The following is a 13,055-nucleotide window of genomic DNA, read 5'->3' as shown; positions in this document are numbered from 1 at the left end:
CCGAAAATGAGACATTTTTACTATAGGCCTACAAACACTTAGGGTGATTCAACGTCACGAGTGGTGGCAGCAGGCCTCATTGTTCAAAAAAACTATACATCAGCATTCCTTTTCACTCTTTCCAAGAGCTGTGGGGCGTAGGTTTAAAAGCGACCAAGTAACTATCCCAACACGATAGTCCTCATACGCACACTAAAAAAAAAACAAAGCAGCGCTGAAGTCTCTTTCATCAAGATCAATGTGGTTGTCATAAGGGTAAAGCAGTTAAATAAATATGCTTACATAACTCTGCAGACTTTGCAAAAGTGACTGAACTACCTGCTAATGGGAAGGTGCATAAATCAATTACTTGTTTGCTGATTGGCTGGGTGTGCAGAGTGGTTATACATCTATACGGTGAATCGCCTCATTAGTCCAGGCACAGTAAGATCTGACCCAAAACTAATTGCAACAGAATTTATTTTCACATTTTTATATTTCAATTGGTGATCTAAACACCATAGTAAAAGTCTATGAAAATCCAGTTGGTGGAAATATGTTAAAATGAGGGTTGTTTTATGCATTATCCTTCAGCAAATACTGACAAAACTGTAATTAGAATGTTATAAAATAAGCAGTCTAAAGAATATCTGACCCCATCTAACTTAACATGGAATTTTAGAATATTGCATTGTAGAGGAACATTCTTTTATTTTCAAAGAGTTAGTACATTTCTCAGGCTTATTTCAGACTGGTTTGTTGCTAATTGGTGTCTATTTTTACATTTTGGCCCTTTGAATCAATGGAAATGGTTGTTGAGTCTTTAAATAGAGCCAGTGTGTTTTTGCATGTAAGTGTTCCACAATGTTAAAGTTGTACAAACACATAGTTAAGCATTATTCATGCTTATATGAAATAATTTGACCTAATTTTCACATATCCCCTGTACTATAAAAGTTCAATAAAACTGCCAAAGGTGCAGCTTTTCGCCATTGACCTATGCACACATAATTCCAATTTTGACAATGTTCCACCACTTGGATTTTCATGGACTTTTGGTATGTGATTTGGGAAGGTTTCATGAACTGAATACAACAAAAATAATTTCTGTTGCAATTAGTTTTGGGTTGGGTGATTTTTTTCTCATAGATTGCCTGGACTACATCTATATTCCATTATTAATAATCAGGAGTAATAATAATAATAATAATAATAATAATAAGCTTTATTTGTATAGCACCTATACACAGAATGCAGCTCAATGTGCTTTACATTTGGAGTAGAACTTATAGACCATTATTCCACTGCTTGGTTGAATTTCCCATTGTCCTACGTAATTTAGAACGACCATTAACCGTATGTTATCTGCACACCTATGAAGTAGATCCATTTTTTTGGCCGTATCACACTTGTATATTAATTCGCCGAACTCGTTGTGAAGTTTAAATGAACTGTCACGTTGCATCCGAGCTGTAAATGCAGAAGTTCAGAACATTGCAACATTGTAGCATATGACGGAGGTGGCTTTTAGCTAGATGGATGACAGCAGGCTAAGTAAAAGCGATGTTTCAAAGCTAAAGTTCATCAGAATCTTGGGATACGCCCGCTTGACAACGGGAGAGATAGCACTAATGACTGGCCTTTGGCCGTAGCAACCATCCATTTAGAACTAGTAACGGCAGTTTGTCCTGTGAGTTGAGAAATTAGTTGATATGTGTCGGAAGAAATTAGTTCTACAAACAAGACAGTTTTAGCTATTAAAACGTTTAAATTGTAACAGGAAATGAACACAACGCAAGTGGCAACAGTGGAATAAGCGGGATAATGGACTCCACGGTGGTCTGTTCACAGAAGTTAATGCACTACGAGGTTTCGCGTCGGGGCCGTTTTACAACCTCGACCGTGCATTAACTGAAATAACATGTTACACTATAGAAACATGATATAATTGGGAACACATATTGATCTAACTGTAAAAAATAGCATATTGCATGATATTTCCATAACCGCGAGATACACGCTTCACGATAACGGCAAGAAGTTGTTAACAGACGTTCACCAAGATGTATAGCCCATCAGCAATCTATTTAAAATAACACCTTTTTGAAGTACCATTCGTGATATGTTGTCAAATATTGAAGTTGTGGGAAGTACATAGCTTAAATCAGTGTTTCTCAAACTTTTTTTTCTGGGGACCCACTTTTTAAAAATGACAGACTATCGCGACCCAACTTTTTCTTTCATTCCCCACTTTGATCAAGGGGGCATTCTCGAGCCCCACCTGTCCCTCATCACTCTAAGAAAGTGGTAGGTCAAGCTTAAAATTGTCAAATTTATTGAAATAATGACAAGTTCTATATCCTCTTCAACGGAGTTAAAATCAGCTGATGCTGCAGATATAATAATAAATAAATACATAACACACATATTTCTGTTTTCCAGCAACATTTTAGGAAGCATAGGCCATTTTACTAGCCTAGAAATCTAGACGCGCCCCTAGCGGCCGCAAATTACATTTGCTGCCAGGGCTAGTCTAGCAACTCTCCGTTGGCTTGTGAGCTCCAGAAATCGAAACTTAATCAGGCCAATGAAATCGTGTATAGAGTCGTTAGGTGGGCTTAACATAATTGTAACCGGCAGAGCCACTGCTGTATTAAGTTTGTCCTCCTGCTGTTACCGTAGCTCCTTTCCCCTTTGTCACGCCTTCCAGTTAGCTTCTAAGTGGCTAGGTTTCCTTAGCGGCAACACCACTTTCTATAAAATAACAGGCTCACCGGTAGGCCGACTAAGATCCCTGGTTTCTGTAAACACTGCCGATTCGGCTATCCTTGGTTCCCTGGGTGTTCGTCTGTGAAAGGTACGTGCTATTGCCTCATCTGCTACACGATCATATGATTGTATTTATTTGTTTATCTAATGTTAAACTGTGGGCAACAGGTGTCCTACTGTCGCTAGACGCTTCCGAGTAGTTGGTGGGTAGATCTACTACTGAAGGTAATAGTACACTATTTTAATCATTGTTGGTTTAACGTCAGGCTACCATGTTTGTGAGGTTGTACGTATATTTAATAGCCACATTGTAACGTAGGTCTCGGGTGAAAAGACGTTTCAACGAAGCCCTGCACTGTTTACCAAGGAACCTAGCCAACAAAGGTACATTTATTTGTAACTCTCGTTAGGGAGAGAAATATTTGTCTGTAAACCCTTTTTGCTCTTATCTATGTCTGTTTACTACCTATATGTGATTGTTGCCGCTTTAGTATGATGTAGCACATGTGAGCTAATCATGTCCTCAGTCTATGATGCAAATGCCTGTCTCGCTGTATCTGACATATGCTTGTGTACAGCAGTGTTCTCATGCCAGCTTGTGGTGACGAGCGCCAGGGGTCCCCTTGCCATGTTGTGTTTGCTTTTAGGATGCACTGAGGTAAAGTAGAATGATGCCTAGTGTGAAGGTGTAAATCCTGTCAATGGAAAACTGTTATTTGTTGATTGTGTATTGTTTATGGATGACTGATTCTGACTGTTTTGTGTCTCCAGAACCAGTTGCCACTGCTGTTTTGCCTACTGTAAAATTAATGTAAAGTAGCTTTCGCCCGTTTTGTTTGTTTTCTTTTCTGTTTAGTTGGTATTATTTGACTTGGCCGTTACCTTTTAGCTTCCTGTTACCTCTCTCCTTCACGGCATTAGGGCATGTGTGGTACTGGCTGCCCCAGTAGTTTGCTACCAGTAAAATCCTTCCTATTCAGCTTGCTCTACTGTTTTCCCAGTCACTGAGTGCTAACCATCCCCTCCCCCTTCTCTCTTCTCCAGAGTAATAGTGAAGCTGCTCACGGGGCAGGTCGCCGGATCTGAGTCCTCCTCTTACAAGACTGCTCACAGTATTTTGTAGTGGTAACGTGCACCTCACCATTTGCTGTGATCACATTGTTGCAGTAGTTGTGCCTATGCGTATGTGTGTCTGTGTGAATAGGCACCAGAGTCAAGAGCACGAGTGTTGTCGGCCTCACACTTCTCCCAGGACAGGTAACCGCTCCCCATCAGCTGACTAGCTATCTCTCCCCTACTACTGTCCCAAAGAGTAATATCCCTGGTGGCAGCCATTACCACTTCCCCTTGCCGTTCACCATAGTGGGTCTGCGCTCTAGTGCTTAACCGCATAAATGGCCTTTTAAGTGAATTCCATATTAATAAATCTTGTTTTTGTACTGGAATCACGTCTCTGTCTTTACTCATCTTATCTGTGTGTCTCATCAAATATACTTGGGTTTACAACATATCTTGGTGTGAAAGGCCCCAAGTGGCGTAGTCGTGCATTTATATGTACCCTATAGGTACAGTGGGTCACATAATGATTGAGTTGCAACGGTTTGGCTTGAATTCCCTGCTACTCAGATTCCAAAAATAATTCAGTGGAAATGCATGGATTACAGTGTCTTCCAGTAGCAGCAACTGGAATCCATGCATTTCCACTGAATTATTTTTGGGCCACAACTTCGTGAAGATACTGTCTGTATAAATCGTCTTGTAAGTAAACTACCAGTGCTTTTTCAAAGTTCTCAATGTCTCGTTTTAAATGTCAGGGCCCTCGGAAGTCTACCAATGAAGTGTGGAGATACATTGAGCCTCGTAAATGGGTGTAAAACAGTGATTTATTTGCATGGCTAGCCCGATGCGAGAAGCACCACTATTGAAAAAAGCTGTTGGTAGCATCGGCTAACTAGCGCCAGATTTTGGAGTGCAGGGGACAAGCCGAGATGGGCTATGAGACATACGTTCACACTCGGTATCATGTTTCAATACACTTTAGGTCAATATCACATTGGAATTCTCCTTTAATCCAAGGGGCGGGCAGAGAATTGTCTTTCAAACTGCCTAGGCATGCAATAGGCCAGCGCTACGACCATATCCGTATCTGGTCGGCAAAACGGCAAATACATCCGAAACTCGTTATCCTGTTAAGCCCGCCTTAAGACTCTCTAACAAAATAGAGCGCTGTGATTGGATGACGTCAACGGCGTCAGCCAATAGAAATCCCTATGGTTTGATACTAGACGTACAGGCTGAGCAAATTAATTTGCCGCCGCTAGGGTTTCAGCGATTTCGCTCAGAAATCTCAAAGCCACCTTGCCTTGCTGTGAAACAGTACAGCCTTTTGGTCAGCTACCATCTCTTCGCAAAGTGCGGAGAATAGACGTGCTTTTAAGGGCCGGGTTTTGATGAAATTCACCACTCTCACAACAACGTTCAAAATCTCATGTAGGTCGGGACTAACTAAGCTGCCTTGACACGAGCGCTTCCCTGTGAATACAGTGCGTCCATTGCGCATCGGGTGCTACCTGGGCCCAGGCTACAGATAAAAAAAATATATGAAAAAAAAACCTCCTGATCTGTTTCGACCTCACTCTGACCATCACTACGGTCTAAAAAAGGGAATGATCACCTTCGTTCTGCCTATCACCGAGACCATATGTCAACAAAGTCATGCCCATGACCTCCGGAAGCAGAACGACTCGAGCTTGTAAATAGCGGAAATTGCTCCCGGTTCAGTCTCTCACCTTGATCGCCTCATCTGAGACCTGTGATACGTGAGTACGTTCTTTCACTGCTTTCTTGCTTTGACTGTGTTTGTTAGTCTGCATGTGGCAGTAACCTGTGTTTTTTTCAGGAAACTTCGTTTAACTTTGTTTAACTTGTTGACGCCTTTCCTGAGTTCACCCCATACCGCACGGCGGAGGGGCTAGTGTGAGCCTGCTGCCTGTGTTCGCGTACTGCTGCAGGCCGCCGTTTCATTGTTATTTTCCTTTTGTGGGTGCCAGGTTTCCGGGTTGTTGTTTGTTAACTACTGTGTACCTTATCTGGCTGTTCGCGGCCTAGTTGGGCTTGGTGTGAGCCTGCTGGGTGGATTCACAGACCTGGCGTGGGCCACCGTTATTATTTCTGTTTACTGCTCTGGCAGCCGGAACCTGTGTGGGCCTGATCAGCGCGTATGTGCTCGGCCGCTTAGGCGCTAATGTTACTGTGTGCTTCTTGTTAGCTTTGTTGTTGTGTGCTAGGCTACTTGCAAAAGGTAAGTTTAGCTGTTTGTGTCTCTAGGTGCAGGTGCACGAGGTGCAGGCTGCTGTGTGTCTCTTCTCCAGTTGTCCACTGGTGTATGCGTCGGCCCGCCGTCGCGTTCACAAGACTGGTGGCCGCCTTCTTTGTGTATCTGTTGTGTGTACCCCGTCGCTGCTGTCCGCCGCTAGCTGGGCCAGTGTGAGCCTGCTAAAGCGTGTCCAAGCGGCTGCTTCAGGCCACCCGTTACTGTATTACACCACTGCTGTATCTCTTTATGGGCTGCTGCTTGCAGACCCAGTCGTTGTCTGCCAAGGTAAGGTGCCTTATTGTATTGTATTGTGTTGTATTGCATTGTGTTTTTCTGTGGTAGGCTATGGCGGCACACTACTGCAGAGTCTGTGGGGCCACGATGGCCCCAATGACGGACCATAGAGAGTGTCCCTTGCCTTGGGGCCGCCCACCTCCTGGAGGATGTCGACAGCCCCTGCAGCGCAACCTGTGACCTTCCTAGGGAGGAACGGCTCCGCCGGGCTGACCAGGCATGTGGCCACGTGCGTGGATGGGACAGGCGGCGCTCACCCGACCGACCATCCCACTCTCATAGGCATGGCCGTAGCATATCGCCCTGGCGTGAAACAACATGAGTCCCCTTCCAGGCATGATCAGGTGGAGGTCCCTGGACCTGCTAAGCACTCGGCTCCAGCTGCCATGACCGAGGGTAATGGCACATAGTCGCTTCAGATTCTCTCAGCTCTCCAGGCTCTGGCTAGGAGAATGGACAGGCTGAAGGGTCTCCAGGGCACGTCATCCCTTCTCTGCCCCCCTGGCCAGGAAGGTCTCTCGCCATCCAGGCCTGAGAGCCATGGTGCGGGATGTTGATCTGGGTGATGTGGATGTGCTGTCGCTCCATGCCCCTCGCTTCTATGATCGATGGCGTGGCCGGGATGGCCTCCTGGATGAGCTACATTCAGACATGGGTGGAGCCAACTGATGAATCCACGGTGCCAGGGGAGGTCCCCGCCGGCTCCCTTGATGTCACGGGTGTTGAGTGCCTCCAAGATCCTGGGTCTTCAGGCCCCTATGCCAGACATGGCTTCCCTTGGGGGCGCCTGGGAAGGCGTCTGCGACAGCAGCCCACCACCCTGTATACCCGTGGCAGTGGATTACACGGCTACGCCATGGACGGCATGGGGTAAGTCGCTACAAAGCCCAATTCAATCCAGGTTGCCGTCAGCTGGCAAAGGCTGCCTATCCGCCGACTCAGGGCTAGGGGATATGCCACCGCTGAGCAGTCCATGCGCCGCCTGGACTTCCCTGGGGCCTGCCAATGCATCTCCCAATCCACGCTGCCAGCGTGAGGAGTGAGCCAAGGCAAGACCGACTCTCATCAGTCACTGCTTTGACGCGATCAGCATCGGCAGCCCGGTATGGGCAACGCCTGGCTATAACTCTGGCGGCTCTGCGAAAAACGATGAGCCCCGAGACCATGATGCAAGGGCCCTGGTGGATGCCGCTGTCAGCCCACTCCCAGCTGATGCGTGATGTGGGGAGTGCTATGGCCTCTGGGCGGTGCTGTGCTGTAGACAGGTGTGGCTTGCCCAAACCTCTCTCCCTGATGCCATCAGGACAGACCTGTTAGGTCTCCCCGTGGTGCCTGGGCATGTGTTCCATCCAGACTTCCAGGGGTGCTGGACAGAGTGGAACAGGCTGGCGCTTCTAGAGAAACTGGTCAGCGGTGTACCACAGGCGGGCTCCGGTTCCCCACAGGGCAGCATCAGGTAAGGTATGGGCGGTGGCAGCCCGCCCGAACACCACAGGTGGCATCAACTATGCTGCCCCACAGGACCGGGCGCTGGGCACCAGACCAGAGCTCAGCCCAACTCCCCAGCCCAGAGGACAGCAAAGACCTCGGCCGGCGCGGGCAGAGGTGCAGGCAGCGGTGGCGGTCCTGCCCTAGGGATCCGGGGCTGCCCGTCGATTGCCCTTCCCAGCTGTCCAGGACCTCCTGGGAAGGGATTGTGGCAGACTCATGGGTTGTGGCTAAGGTGACTCACGGTTACCGCCTACAGTTTCGACGGCGGCCCCCTATGTTTTCAAGGGTCAAGATGACGTCTGTGAAAGACCCCCTTTTAAATTCTGTGCTTGTCAAGGAGGTCCAGGAGTTGCTTCTGAAAAGGGCCATCTCAGAAGTACTGCTGCACGCACGGCACACTGGGTTTTATTCCAAATATTTTATTGTGCCCAAAAAGATGGAGGTTACCAGCCGGTCCTCGACCTCAGGCCCTTGAACCAGTGCCTCAAGGTGCTGCCATTCAAAATGGTCCACGTTGGAATAGTGATTCATTCCATCCAGGAAGGGGAGTGGTTTACGCCTCTGGATCTAAAAAAGACGCGTGCTTCCACGTCCCCTATCTGCCCAGCACTCAGGTCCTTCCTCCCGCTTTCGCCTTCCAAGGCAGGGTGTTCCAGTTTCAGGTCCTCCCATTTGGCCTTTCACTGGCCCCCCAGAATTTGTACTGCTCAGGCGTGGTGGCAGCCTGCTTAGCCCCCCTGCAGGTCCAGGGCCTAAAGATCCCACCGCACCTGGACGACTGGCTAATTTGTGCCCCATCTCAGGTGCAGGTGGGGCACCCACACCAACACGGGGTTCTGACCCATATCCAGGCCCTGGGTTTCACGGTCAACTGGAAAAGAGCAACTTGCAGCCCCCGCCAGCAGGCGGATTTCCTTGGTGTCCTCCTCCTCACTCGGTCAGCATGACGGCGTCTCTCACCCACGGAGGGCAGACAGCTTGACCGAGGCTCTGACAGGCTTTCGGCTGGGCAGACTGGTCACCGCCCACAAAGTCCAGAGGCTGTTGGGCTTAATGGCCCAACAGCTGCAGCGGTACTGCCATTGGGCCTGCTGAAGGCACGCCCCTGCAGTGTTGGTTCAATGCCTTTCAGCTCCACCCGAGAGACGACAGGTATGTGAAGTTGCGGGTGTCTCCCTGCTTGCATCCGGAGCCCCAAGGCCCTTGGAGGGACAGGAGGTTCTTACTCCAGGGTGTTCCACTGGGTGGCCTTCCTCACAAGAGGCAAGTCATCTTGACAGACGCTTCTCTGAAAGGCTGGGGAGCTGTCTGGGAAGGGCTGTCAGCGAGGGGGGGTGTGTGGCCTCCTCCTGGACGCCAGAGCACATCAACGCCCTCGAGCTGAAGGCCATCCATCTCGCCCTGCAGAGGTTCCTGCCAGGGGTTGCGGGCCAACATGTTCTGGTGAGGTCAGACAGCACCTCGGGCGGTGTATCATGTCAATCACCAAGGCGGCACGAGGTCCTGGCGGTGCCTCCAGGTGGCGGAGGAGTTGCTGTCATGGGCATGGCCGCATCTGGCTTCAGTGAGGGCAGTACACGCCCAAGCGTGGAGAACAGGGCTGCCGACATTCTCTCCAGGACCGGGCCACTCCCGGGGAATGGAGATTGAACCCAGAGGTGGTCAGCCAGGTCTGGGCTCAGTATGGGACTGCACAAGTGGACCTGTTTGCGTCCGCAGAAACGACTCACTGCCCAGAGTGGTACTCTCTCGGGGACAGGGAGGCAGTTTGGGCCTGGATGCTCTGTCACAAGACTGGCCGACAGGCTTGTTGTTGTGCTTTTCCTCCATCCCCTCTTGTACCTCAGGTCCTGCGGGAGGATCAGGGAGGGCCAACACACAGTTCTGCTGGTTGTTCCCACGGTGGCCGGCGAGGCCTTGGTTCCCAGACCTTCTCCGGCTCCTGCGGGTCAGCCATGGCAGTTACCCTGCCGGGCGGATCTTCTGTCACAAGCAGACGGGCAGATCTGGCATCCGAACCCAGGTGCCCTGCACCTGTGGGTTTGGCCCCTGCAGAGTCCGGCCATTGAACAGCTAGCTGAGTCTGTGCAGGAGACTCTGAACAACGCCAGGGCTCCTTCTACTAGAGCTTGCTATGCACTCAGGTGGAGGATCTTTTCAGATTGGTGTGCCAGCTTGGGTCTTGAGCCAGCGGTTTGCCCTGTGCCACAAGTTTTATGCTTCTTGCAGTCCTATTTGGATCAAGGCAAAGTCAGTACTGTGAAGGTTTATGCCTCGGCCATTTCAGCCTTTCACCAGGGTGCGGATAACAGGCCCTTGGGTAGGCATCCACTGATTGGTCAGTTTTTAAAAGGGGCCCGCCGGTTGCGTCTAGTTCGCACTTTGCGGGCACCAATCAGTAGCGATTTGCCCACCGTTTTAATGTCTCTTACTGATGCAGATCTGCGATCTTTGTCTGAAAACTAGCTTTCTCCTGGCTCTTTGTTCGGCCAGGTGCGTCGGGGAGCTGTGCGCCCTCTCCGTCAGCGAAGACTGCCTGAGGTGGCAGACAGGGGGCACTGGCATGTCACTTTGGCCTAATCCAGCCTTCCTGCCTAAGGTTCTAAGTCAGCAGTCTATCAACCAGGTTCTGGAGCTGACCCAGTTCCAGCCGTCTGCTGCCTCACAGGCAGAGCGACAAGTTGCTCACTCTGTGCCCAGTCAGGGCTTTGAGAGCTTATCTGGCCCAGACAACGCAGTGGTTGAGGAGGGAACACACTCAACTTTTTGTCTGTTATGGGGCGGCGAAGCAGGGACTACTGCTTTCCAAACAGCGGCTGTCGCATTGGTTGGTTGAGGTTATTTCCCATGCCTACCAGGCTCTGGGAATGCCGGTCCCTTCGGGTACAAGGGCTCACTCCACCAGGAGTATGGCTGCGTCTTGGGCTGCCCTTAAGGGGGTACCAGCAAGCGATATCTGTGCAGCGGGCTTCATGGGCTTAATGCACTTTTACCAGGTTTTATAGGGTGGACGCCACTTTCGCCCAGCTCCGTTGGCGGCGCTGCCCTCATGTCCGTGACCGGCGAGGTTTTAATGGTTAGCTTAGAGCTCCTCGCGACTTTTTGGTATGTGTCATCCCTTTTTTAGACCGTGGTGACGGTCAGAGTGAGGTCGAAACAGATCGTAAAACGTATAACTATGGATCTGTGAGACCGAGGGATGACTGTCACTATCCTTGTCGCCGGACTATCCTGAGGCGCTCAAGGTAGGGAGACTGAACCGAGCAATCTCCGCTATTTACAAGCTCGAAGTCGTTCTGCTTCCGGAGGTCATGGGCATGACTTTGTTGACATATGGTCTCGGTGATGGGCAGAACGAAGGTGATCATTCCCTTTTTTAGACCGTAGTGACGGTCATCCCTCGGTCTCACAGATCCATAGTTACATGCGTAACTTACGTTTTTCACGTCAGTTCGCACCCCACCTGGCATGTCTCCGCGACCCAGTAGTGGGCGATCCACAGTTTGAGAAACGCTGGCTTAAATGGTATGTTTCTTTCGTCCCCCATGCCTGTTCCATTCATTCTGGCCAGGAGAGTTGAATGAAACAAAACGCACATTCGACTTTTGCTTAAATAACTCATGAACGGTTTAGTTCAGAGATGAAATTCCAACTGTATTTGACAGAGGACAGATGTAGGTTGCTAGTGACAAAATATTAGCTTTCAGTGTGGTACGATGTCTTTGTAAATTACATTTCATTGAAAAGTCCCGGTTCTCCCCCAATGTAATAGACGTGCAGGGTGCTAAAGCTTGTCAGACATAGCAACAGTAACTAAGGAGGGCGGGACTTAGCGAAGGGTGAATTGTTTTACTGGGTGTCATCAGCTTTGCTTGTTGTGGTCACAAAAACTCACCTCACACTATGGTTATGGATATGTAATTTAGCAGACGCCTTGATTCAAAGCGACTTACAGAATATGAATATTACAATAGTTAAAAGTAACAGTAAACAGTTTGAAAGAAAGAAAGGTTAAGCCTACATTAAGCAAATTAGTAATAACAATAATATCAATGCAATATCAAATATCAATAATGAAAATAAACAGAAACCATAATACACAAACCATGACTCTAAAACCAAACTCTAATAATGAACTAGAAAATGCAATTCCAGGGAATTACCATTGCATGTAAATGCAAAAAAGCTGCTGTGTATAACTTTATATTACTTACAGTATGATTATTCAGATTACACAGTCCACAGTATTCTTGAAAACCACTTACTTGGTTAGATGTTATCTTAGAGTATATGACGGTCAGTAAAAATAAATGGTCAATTCAATATTGATCAACATTCTTTGTTTTAATACAGCAGAATGATACTCAGAATACACTAATGAACACTTACCAATGTAAGCTTGAAGTAAAAAATCACAGTTGTGTTGTTATGTGTGTATATATATATATATTATATATATATATATATATTATATATATATATATATATATATAATATATATGTATATGTATATGCAAGTATACGTACGTGTATATATGTATATGTATTAAAAATTATTGCATATTATTATATATATATATTATATATATATAGAAAGAGTATGCTCTATTATTATTATTATTATTGAGTTGAAATAATATGAAGATACACATACATATTATTATTATTGGCATATACATGTTATTATTATTATTATTACAGTGTTGATGAATGATTATTATTGTTGCCAATAATTATATATTGTATATCGGCAATATATATATAATTATTAATAATATTATTGACATATACATATTGGCCAGCCATGCAATAATATCATATCAACTCATCTCGTAGATTATTATTATTATTATTATGTTGTTGTTATTACCAGTGACGGCCATATATTATGATATAATAATAACTATGATGTGCATATGGCGCCAGCCCAATATATAGCCAATAATATAGCAACAATATGTATGTGTTGATATACATATACATACATACGCATGTATTATTTTTGGCCAAGCATAAGTCAGCCAATAATAACTCATCTCTTCTTCGCTATAAATACTCGTCAATATTGACATTTACGGCAGCCATAAGCATATATAATATGCAATAACCAACCAACCAATATTGATATTTATGGATCCATTTATCAGTGGTAACCCATAACCAACCAACCAATAATGGCAGCAACAGCTAGAGGCCCCAGTTAATG

The 13,055-nt window shown here is 47.1% G+C and overlaps 1 long non-coding RNA gene across 1 annotated transcript; it reads left to right on the top strand.

Moving 5' to 3' along the window:
- Nucleotides 1-2,579: 2,579 nt before the first annotated feature.
- On the top strand, nucleotides 2,580-3,838 carry LOC125302163. Its single transcript, XR_007194861.1, has 3 exons — nucleotides 2,580-2,836; nucleotides 2,917-2,973; nucleotides 3,068-3,838. It is a non-coding gene; the product is annotated as an uncharacterized LOC125302163 (long non-coding RNA).
- The last annotated feature ends 9,217 nt before the right edge of the window (nucleotides 3,839-13,055 follow it).

Source organism: Alosa alosa, chromosome 10, assembly GCF_017589495.1.
Source record: "Alosa alosa isolate M-15738 ecotype Scorff River chromosome 10, AALO_Geno_1.1, whole genome shotgun sequence".
Taxonomy (NCBI): Eukaryota; Metazoa; Chordata; class Actinopteri; order Clupeiformes; family Clupeidae; genus Alosa; species Alosa alosa.
This window is presented reverse-complemented; position numbering and strand designations above follow the sequence as displayed.